The 13,664-nt window shown below is 37.3% G+C and overlaps 1 protein-coding gene across 6 annotated transcripts in view; it reads right to left on the bottom strand.

The window, feature by feature from the left end:
- The window catches only part of HACE1 (HECT domain and ankyrin repeat containing E3 ubiquitin protein ligase 1), a 101,557-nt gene that overhangs the window by 63,206 nt on the left and 24,687 nt on the right, over window positions 1-13,664 (bottom strand). The window lies entirely within an intron of this gene.

Genomic DNA, 13,664 nt, shown 5'->3' with positions numbered 1-13,664 from the left:
ACATAACACTATACTTAGAAAATCCCCAGAGTCTCAGGCCAAAAGCTTCTTAAGCCGATAAACAACCTTAATAAAGTCTCAGGATACAAAATCAACATGCCAAAATCATTAGCATTCCTATACACCAAGAGTCAGGCCAAGAGGCAAGTCAGGAATGAACTCCCATTCACAACTGCCACAAAAAGAATAAAATACCTAGGTATACGACTAACTAGGGAGGTAAAAGGTCTCTACAAGGAGTACTACAAAACCACTGATCAAAAATATCAGAGATGACACAGACAAATGGAAAAACATCCCATGCTCATGGACAGGAAGAATAAATATCAATAAAATGGCTATACTGCCCAAAGCAATTTATATAGATTCAATACTATTCCTATTAAACTATAATTGACATTCTTCACAGAATGAGAGAAAACTATTTTAAAACTCATATGGAACCAAAAAAAGAGCCGAAATTGACAAGACAATCCTAAGCAGAAAGAAAAGCTGGAGGCAACACGCTACCCAACTTAAAACTATACTACAGGGATACAGTGAGCAAAACAGCATGATACTGATACAAAAACAGACACATAGACCAATGAAACAGAACAGAAAACCCACAAATAAGATCACACCCTGAAAATTATCTGATCTTCCACAAACCTGACAAAAAAAAAGCAATGGGGAAAGGATTCCCTATTATTGGAATAACTGGCTAGCTGTAGGCAAACAACTGAAACTGAAACCCTTCCTTACACCATATACAAAAATTAACTCAAGGTGGATTAAAGACTTAAATGCAGACCGGGCACGGTGGCTCATACCTGCAATCAGAGCACTTTCAGAGGCCGAGGAGAGTGGATCATGAGGTCAGGAGATCAAGACCATCCTGGCCAACATGGTAAAACTCCGTCTCTACTAAAAGTTTAAAAATTAGCTGTGTGTGGTGGTGCATGCCTGTAATCCCAGCTATTCAGGAGGGTGAGGCAGGAGAATCGTTTGAACCAGGTAGTCAGAGGTTTCAGTGAGCCAAGATCACACCACTGCGCTCCAGCCTGGCGACAGAGGGAGACTCTATCTCAAAGAAACAATGTAGGCAATACCATTCAGGACTTAGGCACGGGCAAAGATTTCCTGACAAAGACACCAAAAGCAATTGCAACAAAAGCAAAAAAAACTATCATCAGAATAAACAGGAAACCTACTGAACAACAGAAAATTTTTGCAAACCATGCATCTGAAAAAAGTCTAATATCCAGCATGTATAAGAAACTTAAACAAATTTACAAAAAAACAACAAGCCCACTAAAAGTGGGCAAAGGACATAAACAGGCACTTTTTACTACTCACCATTTTGCAGTCTGCTAATTGTTGAGGTGAGTACATCTTAGGTTCCTTCTGTATTTGAATTATCTCTACTTGCTGTCCTCAGAGAAATGACTGGAGAGTTTTTTAAAAACTGTGATTAAGGCTGTCTGTGACTAAATTATACTGTTAAAACTATACATAAATAACATAAATAACACTAATATACACCAGTGTGCTAATAAGCATTTATCATTTCATTTACTGCACCTTGTGCATTAAATTTGTACCTCTTGTTACTTTTCTAGCCGATTTTAACAAATAAGGAAATTTTGTAGGTAACTCTTTAGATTGTAATTTATTTGTATTCCCTGTCTTTGTCTTTTTTCTTGCAGTATAAAATTATAAGGTCATAAATGTTTTGGTACTTGTAGATATTTATGTGCTTTTTGTATCCTAACTTTTAGAATCTCAATAAAATCAGAGGTAAATGTTAAAAAAAAAAAAAAAAATTGCATGACCTCTGCCAAGAGATCATACAATTTGTACCCCAACACATAAATAAACAGTGAGGCAGGGATTAAAGCCTAAGTCCAGCCAGGCGCAGTGGCTCATGCCTGTATTCCCAGCACTTTGAGAAGCCAAGGCGGGTGGATCACAAGGTCAAGAGATCGAGACCATCCTTGCCAACATGGTGAAACCCCGTCGCTACTAAAAATACAAAAATTAGCTGGGCATGGTAGAACGTGCCTGTAATCCCAGTTACTTGGCAGGCTGAGGCAGGAGAATCACTTGAACCGAGGAGGTGGAGGTTACAGCGAGCCAAGATCATGCCACTGCACTCTAGTCTGGGCCACAGAGTGAGACTCTGTCTCAATTAAAAAAAAAAAAAAAAAAACCTAAGTCCATGTTCATAATCACTATTCCATTTATCAAAAAATAGGCATTAGAATTCGTCTGAATTCAAATTACTATAGTATTATGGATAATCTGGCATATCTTCATAAACTACATTAATCATAGACAATCTACTAACTCTCTACTAAATAAGTATTGCAGAGTCAAGCTTAAGTGCCTAGACAGCTATTTGTGTATAGCTTTAAAGTAATGCTATTTTTATGCCTGTAATCCCAGGGCTTTGGGAGGCCAAAGTGGGAGGACTGCTTGAGGCCAGGAGTTTAAGATCAGTCTGGGCAACATAGTAAGACTACTATCTCTACAAAAAAAGTTAGAAATTTGTTAAAAATTAGCCAGGCATGGTGGTGTGTGCTTGTAGTCCTAGCTACTTGGGAGGCTGAGGCAGAAAGATCACTTGAGTCAAGGAGTTCAAGGTTACAGTGAGCTATGATCGCACCACTACACTCTGGCCTGGATAACAGAGTGAAACCTTGTCTCCAAAAAAAATAAACAATAAAAAAAAGTGGGCCAAGTGCAGTGACTCACACCTGTAATCACAGCACTTTGGGAGGCCAAGGTGGGCAGATAACTTGAGGTCAGAAGTTAAAAACCAGCCTGGCCAACATGGTAAAATCTCGTCTCTATGAAAAATACAAAAATTAGCCAGGTGTGGTGGTGCATGTCTGTAATCCCAGCTACTCAGGAGGCTGATGCAGGAGAATCGTTTGAACCCCAGAGGCACAGCTTGTAGTGAGCTGTGACTGCACCACTGCACTCCAGCCTGGGAGACAGAGTAAGACTCTGTCTCCAAAAAAGCAGTAATGGTATTTTTTAACCATATACTTTTTGTAGTGTTTCTGTATTTCTATTTATACTGTAGAGCTTACAATATAAAAACAATTTAGCCATTAGACTAACATATTCCTCTACTGTTCTCAACAAAGTGATGAAACAAACTTCAAACAAATCATAGAAAAAAAAGCATTATTTGCAATATAAACGGTCACAGCCTGCATTGTGAAAAAGTAATTGTGGTTTTTGCCATCACTTTTAATATATCCTACAAAGAAATTAATTTTTTTAAGAGAGAAACACTTGATTAAAAAATCAGAGACCGGATGTGGTAGCTCACACCTGTAATCCCAGCATTTTGAGAGGCCAAGATGGGTGGATCACCTGAGGTGACGAGTTCCAGACCAGCTTGGCCAACATGGTGAAGCTTTGTCTCTACTAAAAATACAAAAATTAGCTGGGCGTGGTGGCGGGCGCCTGTAATCTCAGCTACTTGGGAGGCTGCGGCAGGAGAATCGCTTGAACTTGGGAGGCGGAGTTTGCAGTGAGCCAAGATTGCACCACTACACTCCAGCCTGGGCAACAGAGTGAGACTGTGTCTCCACAAAAAAAAAAAAAAAAAAACTGAAATTACTTGTTCCAGCACTTTATTTTCCATTCATAAATCTTTCTACTTTTCTATTTTAACAGAATTAGCCCAATTAAGATCCTCAAAATACATACCTATTAAAATAAATGTATTTTTTAAAGTTTTCAATAATGCACTTATAGATTAAATGTTGCTCCCATCCCCCTAATAAAAAACAAAAACCAAAAACCAGAAAAAAAACCTACTTCCCTTAGAATAAGGATAAAAATGTATAAAGGAATTTGAAAGAATAAAAAATTGCCTTGCAGCACTGAAATGAGTGCAGTCATCTATCTTTGTGACTAAAAAAAAAGATGTTTGCTTGCTGTTTTCTTTTTGTAAAAGCTTTAAAACAGGAAGGGAAAGGACAATGCAGAATTCAGTCAATATTGATTAAATGACATAATAAGAAAAGCTGCTAGAAAGTCACAGACAACCTTAATTACAGTTTAAAAAAAACTCTCCAGTCATTTCTCTGAGGACAGCAAGTAAAGATAATTCAAGTACAGAAGGAACCTAAGACGTACTCACCTCAATAATTAGCAGACTGCACAGTGGTGAGTAGTAAAAAGAATAAGGAATATCTACCTTGTGTTAGGCTGGGGGAAAGAAGCTGTAACGCTTATCCAACCCACCCTATTACTATTCTGGCTGTTTCTACTGAGCCATGTTCAGAAGGTGAGAGTTCCTTATTACTGTTTAATTAGACATAAACTAGTGGGCAAAATGGATTCTCATTCTCAGATAATCCAGAGTAACAATATTTCAATGGTAAATCAAAAGGTCTAACCACAATAACAAATTATATTCTCTCTGACAATACACACATACAATATTGATATATCGTGAACGATAAATAGCTATATAGAACTGGAATAAGGTATTTACTGCCTGGTCTTAACAACTGGAATTTAACAACAGAGTTTCAAGACTCCACATATACTCTTCTGAAGTGCTACAAAATAATAAATGTTTTCCACTATGTGAAAACTGCTCATGTGTGTCCAAAGGTTAAAACTTAGGTAGAAGAAAATGTACCCTTGAGCATTTATTAAGTCATAATAAATACATAAAAGCTCTTGAATAAACAATACTACCTGAGAATTTTAAATTGTATCAAAATATAAGGTACAACATAATTCAAGAGAATAAATTCTGGATTAAACTTTTAAAATCCCTAAGGATTCTCAAAAGGAGAGATTTTCATCAATAGATACAAACAAATCAGATACAAACTTTTCCAAGAATCAGCACTATCAATATACACTCCACTTAAAGATACAAAAGGAAAAAAGTGGCAAACAAAATATTCAGAAACGCAAAGAAAATGGCAGAAAATATTGACCAAAATGATACTGCATTTGAGTGGTTTTGAGGCAGGAGAACAGGGTCTGGAGGCAGGGAACCGAAGGCCATTTCACGCTGACTTCCTAGAAACAAAGTGAAAGGAAAACCCTAACTTTCCATGCCTAAGTAACAAAAGGCCCAGAGACTACTCCCTATGCAAACCCCCACCTCTTTTTTGAGGCAGATGGGAAATGGAAAGTACCACTGATTGGTTGCAAAAGGCAACCGATAGGTATTTACTGCCTGGTCTTAACAACTGGAATTTACAATCAGACGTTTGCAATATAAGCGTAATCTTGTAATTTCATTTCAGCCCCTGATTGGTTGCAGATATCAACAATACAGAATACAGACTGACTGAGGGCCAAGTCTTAGATTGCACAGAAGTACAACTTTGTAACTTCACTTTAGCCTCTGATTGGTTGCTTCCCATAACCAATCAGATGTTTGCACAGGGTTATGATCTTTGTAACTTTCCTTCGGTATCTGATTGATTGCAGGGCCACCACTTCATTTACATGAGGTGAACACCTAGTGGCCAAGGGGAAACCTGTAGTGGGTATTTGGACCCCAGAAGATTCTGTATCCAGACGCTTGAGCAGCTGCTCAGGCCCGCTCCCACGCTGTGGAATGTACATTCATTTTCAATAAATCTCTACTTTTGTTGCTTCAATCTTTCTTTATGTGTTTTGTCCAATTCTTTGTTCAGAATGCCAAGAACCTGGACACCCTCCACTAGTTTCTTCCACCTTTCAACAAAAATCTGTATCTATTATGTGCTATGTCCGCCTCTAGATAATGTGTTATGCACTACTTTAAATCAGGGGTCCCCAACCCAGGGGCTGTTAGGAACTGGGTCACACAGTAGGAGGTGAGTGGCAGGCAAATGAGCAACACTGTCTGAGCTCTGCCTCCTGTTGGATAAGCAGCAACATTTGATTCTCATGGGAACACGAACTCTATTGTGAGCTGCGAGTGAAAGGGATCTAGGCTGCAAGTTCCTCGTGAGAATCTAATGCCTGATAATCTAGGGTGGAACAGTTTGATCCCGAAACTAACCCCACAACTTCCCACTGCGGAAAAATTGTCTTCCACGAAACTAGTCCCTAGTGCCAAAAACCTTAGGGACCACTGCTCTAAATTATGTGCTATGAACTACTCTAGATACTTGAGTTACAACAATGAACAAAACAGACAAAAATCCCTGCGTTTACAAAATTTATAGTGGAAAAGGAAGATAAAGTGACAAGATGTAAATAAACAAAACTTGTAATATGCTAGATGGTGATCAGTGCTATCCAGAAAAATAAACCAGAATTTTCTAGGATTTTGATTCAATTTATTATAGCAAATTTCTTGCCCCTAAAATCCTACACAAAATAATTTTGTGAAAACTGTGCACTGATCTGTAAGCCATGAAGTCCATAAAAAGCATAACAATTGTGATTTAAAATGATGCTCATAACTTCTACTCTTAAAATGTTATGGCTTCTTATTTACTTGCTAAAATTTAGCACAGTTAGCTTACAATTTACTAAATGTAAACATGTAAAGCATGCCAATATAAATATGTGACTGACAGCTGATTACCTATATATTTTTCGAGTTAATATAATTTTAAGAGCTACACTGAACTGAAATCATTTTATATGCCTAAAACCGGATAGACGAAAGACACTTTTTTAAAAATTTAGAATTGCAAATTCCCTGCCCAACTCCACCCCTCCACTCCCTACAAAAAAAAATTGTTCTCCTAGTCATTGATTATCTAGAATGGGGTTTCTCCCTCCTCCTTACAAAATAAGAAACCGTCGCAGAGGAACCAAAAAAGAAAAACATAGGGATTTTCATATGGCCCTCAAGACATCCTCAAGAAGAAACAACATATTTCAACAGACTTCATAACCTTTCAAGTGATAAAACAATATCCTGAGTGGAAAATGAACGTACAAAACTAATGTGTAGGTCAATCTCAAGTCATTTAATTGAAAGCAGTGACTAACCAAGACCACCTGTGCCCAATACACTGATAAATTACAAAGTAAGAAATCCAAGGCAGCCCTACTTTATCAATGTCAACTCTCAAAACACTGATCACAGTAAAAAGGAATAGATATTCAATAATAAAACTCTAAGTAAAAATCAAAGTTGTGGTATTATCACTAGCTAAATGGAGAACAAACAAAAAAAGTGTCCTTAATTTTTTTATTAAAAATAATTCTGATGACATGAGTTATGGCAATGCACACATAACTTATACACTAACAAAAACTCCCAACTCATTAATCAGTGACTGGTTTACACAGGTCTCTAGAAACCTGTCCACCTTCACCTACTGAGAACTTTGAACTATTACACAGCATCCATCAAAAATCACTATTGTCTAGTTGTGTTATAAAAGTAACAGTGTTACCACTTTACTTTAAAAAAGAGAACTTTCTACTATTGCTTCAACTTCTTAGAAGTGATTAAAGGAGAATTCTAGCACTAGAATAAATAAAATTACTCTGAACCTAGAAATATACTCTGAAATGTTAGTCTACCTACCTTTGTGGCTCAAGGCTGAATCTAATTAATGTCTGGAAAATGTTTTCAATTAAGTTTGCACGGCTGTCTAGTAACTGGATGAAAAACTTGGAAGCTGGCTAAAGATACCAAGAGAGCTGACTGAACATAGCTGAGCACTGTTCCTTAATAAGCCTATGATTTTAGTAAAAAAAAATGCAGTCAGTTCTAATACTAAGATAGTCTAATACTAAGAGTTCAACTATCATTTTATATTACTTGTGAAGCTTTGTATTTAGTTAGATAAACTTAAGAAAATAAGGTTTATTCTGATAAAAATGAAATTTATTTTTAAATAAATTACAGATTAGTCCCTAACTAATCCTGACATGCAATCTAACTTACAGAAATTTAGACTGAACCATTTGACAGTTCTCTAGGGTTTCTAAATCCATGTTATTCCAAGAAGACTGTAATCAATCATTTCTGGCATTTCAACACATTCTTATAGAAAAAGTTACCAAAAACTAGGTTTAATTTATGGTCCAAAAAGTGTTAGTAAGTTATACCTACAGAAAACAGTGTTAGGTTTTACTCAACTTTCTAAAACTGAAGTTAAAAATCAAACAACACATTGGGCCCAGCTTCTTGTATAAGCATAAATGAATAAAAGGTCTAGATAGTAATCTGTGTACTTTTACAGAATGACATCATGCATATTAATAACAATCATAATAGCAGCCAGTAGTTATTATTGCTGTTAAATGCCTTCCAAAGGATTCACAACATTTTCTTAATATCACCAGTAAAATTATATCATCTCCAGTTGAATAACCAAACTCTGAAATGATGTTTTGAAATTAGTATCCGAAGACACATCAGTACTCTGATATTATACAGCCAAGAATGGAGTTAAACAGTTGATCTAAGAAAAGTTATATAAAAATAAAATTATTAAGAATTTGTGATTTATTTCATCCCATCATTATTTAAATAAGGATAGAAGTAGTTTAAAATAATGGTACTATTATGCTACAATGACAAAAAACAGAGTTCACTCTTCAACTGCCCAAACAACTTCCTTCCAACAAGAGGAAAATGAGATCTTTATTATCTTTACCTCTAACGCAACAGTTGCATATATATAAAATCATAATATAACTCAATTTCTTAATTATGACAAAAAATTAATCTTTCTTCCAAATCTTTTATCCTTAAAAAATGTAATATAAATTTGAAAAAGCACTTCTTGTCATTGAAGCAAGAATACAGCATTTCATTATATATTCTACAAAGCTTCAGGGCGCTTAGCTAGTTGCTCAAAATGTTTTCATGTACTCCTCAGATTTACTCTAAAATGAGATTAGAAGGCAAACTTCAAAGGATTTATCATCCATGCCTCTTTGAAAAGAGCTGATGCGGTTTATTTTTTAATGGAGTTTCTTTCCCATTTAAAGTTTTCTATCGTATTCTATAAAATATATATAATCAGAATTATGTAAACTTCTAAGCTTAAAAATAAAATCTTGAAACTTACATGCACTGGTATATATCTACATGGACATGGGTTCTGAAGACTTTTTGATGAATTTATGCAAGAAGTGGCTACTCTGAGACAACAGAAAGGCCATTCGACTTGCCATGAGTCACTAGGATACCTGACAAAGCATTACACACTCAGTGTTCAACTTATGGAAAGATATACAAGGGTTTCTAAAAAATCAGTAATGCTTATCCTATAATAACATCATATTTCATAGCCCAGTAAATCACATAAAACAATACACTTATACACTGAGATGTGAACGTGTCCTAGAAATGTATGAGCAATTCTGAAACAGCCAGTATTAGCACAACTATGACCACAGATTTTTAGAACTATAATTCAGCCAGGAGGCAAAGAAATAGACTAATTTTTCAAGATTCCCTCTTGTCCTAACTGAAAAATACATACAATGATTTAAAAAATAATCAGTGCTAAGCATTCCCTTTACCTTTATATGATCATTATAGATAACAAGGATTCCGAAAATAATCAGTGCTAAGCATTCCCTTTACCTGCATATGATCATTGCGGATAACTATAACTGACCAACTATGACAGAATGAATCCCATTGGTAATTATAATCAACCACAAATCAACATGACTTTTTGGACCCTTCCTCCTGTACTCTGCCTGCAAAACCTCATTCTGTGAAACTCATCACCATAATGAAGTCAGGCTTCCTATAAATCTTCTGAGAATACAATTGTTCAAAGGCATCTGACTATGAGGAATTCTCCATTACTTTACCACACTTGCTTTAGGTTGTAAACCATATGGAGTATATTATACCACCTAATTTTCAATAACTTCAGAAGGCAATTCTAAAGTTTTAATGCAGCCTGTAATGCACATGTTTTGAACAAGGTTTTCTTAGTAATTCTTGCTTCTATACTAGTTCAAAGCAGCTAAGATTAGCTTTTATAGATCTTTTTCTAATCTGAATCCCAGTATTTTTCCTATCCAAGTTCCTGGACACCAGATAGGGTGTGCAAGTCTTACTAAATGACACTCTGCTTATCTGTTATAGCTGAGGGTATTTATGTTAAAGTAGGTACTCTTCTGCCTTCTGAGAGCTATCAGCTAGACTCATTCTCTAATATGCAATAGTGCCTTAAAAATCTGAAGCACTCAAGATTAGGACATTTCAGATCTTTTTTTTTTCCCACATATAATAATTTTTAAATTTAATAATGTTGACTCTAGTAAATCTAATGAGAAGAATATACTTGAAAATACTGGGTTAGTTTTCAGATGATAAAAGACAAAAAGTGCACATGAACACTGGTATTCAGAAAAAAATCCACGAAACAGAAAAAGAATCATACATCCCTCCATTTTTCCAACAACTTGTCAAACATAAGACAACGTCAACCTGTCTTGAAGAAGTCCAACATTCTGTGAATTTGTGATTATACATCCTGAAACAAGGTTAAGGAAAAAGTGTTTGAAGAGATAAAAACCCAGATTCCACTAGAAATTCTCCTAACAAGACATAAGACTCAGAAAGTCTGTAACAAAAATAAATAAACAAACTTTGTATCCTTGCAGTTAATGGTACTGATTTTGTTTTCAGTTGGTTTTGTCATTATTATGGTCAGCAAGAAAATAAATTACATTCTCTTTTTTTTTTTAAGAGATGAGGTACAGTGGCAATTCACTGGCATGATCCCAAAAACTGACCAACATGAGGTTCTTGACGTGCTCTGTTTCTGACCTGGTCTGGTTCACCTCTCCTCAGGCAACCTAATAGTCCCTTCTCCTGAGAGGTCACCATATTCACACAAATAGAACCTTAAAAAGTACTCTTACAGAATTTATCTTGGAGATTGGTGAGGATTGGACAAATCTCCTTCCTTTAGCCCTTCTTGGAGTCAGATATACCCCTTACAAGGCGGGGTTCTCTCCTTTTGAAATCATGTATGGGAGGGCTCCCCCTATCTTGCCTAAGCTTAAAAAATACCCATCTAGCAGAAACAACCCAAGCTAACTGGTTAGTTCCTACAGTCTCTCCAACAGGTTCAAGACATCATCCAGTCACTCGCCCAGGGAGCACACCCTAATCCAGTTCCTGACCAAAGCAGGCCCTACCACATTTTCCATCCCAGTGACCTGGTGTATGTCAAAAGTTCCCCAAAGAAGGACTCACTCCTGCTTGGAAAGGGCACTCTCCCCATTCTCTTACACTAGGGGATGTGGCAGGAAACGCCACCTGCCTAATTAGCAATGGGTATAAACTGTCTGCTTCTCCTTTTCAGGCTACATGTAACGAGTCTCTACGTACTTCCCTAAACCCCTCAGTCTCCTACCAGGCACCCAACAGTACTTGGCTGGCCTGCACCTCAGGCCTCACCTGCTGCATCAGTGGGTGGAACTGAACCTGGACCTGTCCTATGCATGTTGGTTCACGTGCTTCTCCAGGTCTATGTGTACAGCAGACCAGAAGGACAACTCCTCATCGCTCCCCCTGAACTGCATTCCAGGACCCACAGAGCTGTCCCACCCCTTGTGCCCCTTCTGGCTGGCCTTAGCGTAGCTGGGTCAGCAGCTATTGGCACTGATGCTCTTGTCCAGGAAAAACTGGACTAATGTCCCTATCAAAACAGGTAGATGTTGATTTAAGAAATCTACAGTCAGCCATAAATATGTTACATACCCAGGTAAAATCCCTAGCTGAAGTTGCTCTGACGAGGTTTAGCTTTACTGTTCCTCGCTTAAGGAGGTTTATGTGCTGCTTTGGGAAAAAGCGCTTGTTGTTTTTATGCTAACCAATCTGGAGTCATAAAAGACACTCTTAAAAGAGTTCAAGAAAATTTAGATAAACGCCAACAGGAGCGGGAGAACACCCCATGGTACCGAAGGATGTTTAACTGGAGCCCATGGCTAGCTACTTTAATAACTGGGCTATTAAAGTTATTAAACTTTATTAAACTTTAATAGCCCAGTTATTAAAGTATTTAGCCATGGGCTCCAGTTCGTCTTCTCCTCCTATGAGGCTTAATCTTTGGGCCCTGTATACTAAACTGGCTCCTCGCTTTCATAAGGCAGTGTATAAATTCTGTCAAACTTAGGTATCTCAAAAGCCACTATAACCACCTTGTTGTAACTGAAGAGTCAATGCTTTGACTCTCCAAAACCACAAGTGGGGACTGTAATAGCCTAGGCTGTGTTAGCCTAACTGACTCCATCTTGGCGGTAGGCTCCCACTTGGCTTCTCCGTTCCTGCCTCGGCCCCCTCAGGTACATTACTGGGTCACGCTGCACTCAAAGCTTTGAACCATTAAGAGTGGTTCACATTGTTCATAGTACCTGTAACCACTGTAACTGCATCCTGCTTGGTGAGTCTACCTACTATTGTGAACACCTTCCTTGGTGACTGATTGTATGAAAAGTTCCCCCCGCCACCCCCCCTTGATGATTGTATGGAAATACCCTTAGCAACCAACAATCCTGGGAATCTCCTGACCCCTGGTTACCAGCTTCCTTATCTAACTTGCTTGTTCCCTTCTGTGAAATTCTGCTTCAGCTAAGCTCCCCCTCCCCTAACTAAATGAAGGTATAAAGAAATCAAGCCCCTTCCTCCAGCCGAGAGAATTCTGAGCGTTAGCTGACTCTCATCTCTCAGTCACCAGCTAATTAATAAAGGACTCTTAATTTGGAACTCAGAGCATGGTGCTTTCCTTCTAACTCGCTTGGATACAACAATGCCAAACTTAGTATGGACATCCAACCAGCATAGCATACTATAACCCACAACTTCTGGGCTAAAAGCATCCTCTCCACCTCAGCCTCCCAAGTAGCTGAGACTACTGGCACACACCTGTACATTCTATTACCAATAATGTTAAATGTCAAAAAAAAAAAAAACCTGAAAAATATAAACAGGGTAGAAAATTATAGCAAAGCATAAATTCAATCTAAAACTTTAAATTCTCAATCTTTATATATGGCACTAAAGTCTCCTAATGAGAGAGAAATAGCAATTTCAAAAGCCAAATGTCTGGACACAGGAATAACAGGAAAGCATTGTCAAAAAACAAATACATGATTTTAGAAACCTAGAGTAAGAAAGAAAATAGCCAAGCACAGTAGCTCACACCTGTAATCCCAGCATTTTGGGAGGCCGAGGCAGGCAGATTGCTTGAAGCCAGGAGCTCAAAACCAGCCTGGCCAACATGGAAAAACCCCGTCTCTACTAAAAATACAAAAATTAGCTGGGTGTGGTGGCACACACCTATAATTCCAGCTACTTAGGAGGCTGAGGCACAAGAATCACTTGAACCCAGGAGGCAGAGATGGTGGTAAGCTGAGATCGTGCCACTGCACTCTAGTCTGGGTGACAAAGCAATATTCCATCTCAAAAAAAAAAAAAAAAAAAGAAAGAAAGAAAAGAAAGAAGTAAAGCAAAGAAATGAAAAAAAACAGAAAAGGAAAGAACTGTTACTTGTACCATATACAATGAAAGTAGAAAAATAGGATAATCTGACTCATACTATTCAACCAGTGTCACTGCTCACTTTCCTCACTATCTAAACCCCAAAATTGAGGCTTAAGGGCAAAAGATAAAATACAATATGAAGTTTTATTTGCCAAAACTGAGAACAGAATAAATATGATAAATTTAAAATTAAATGTGAATATACTACATTTAAAATTTT

This window comes from Sapajus apella, unplaced genomic scaffold (genome assembly GCF_009761245.1).
Source record: "Sapajus apella isolate SASKATOON/1434 unplaced genomic scaffold, GSC_monkey_1.0 scaffold6, whole genome shotgun sequence".
In the NCBI taxonomy this organism is placed as follows: domain Eukaryota; kingdom Metazoa; phylum Chordata; class Mammalia; order Primates; family Cebidae; genus Sapajus; species Sapajus apella.
Note: the sequence above shows the minus strand (reverse complement) of the source record. Positions and strands in the feature narration are given on the sequence as shown.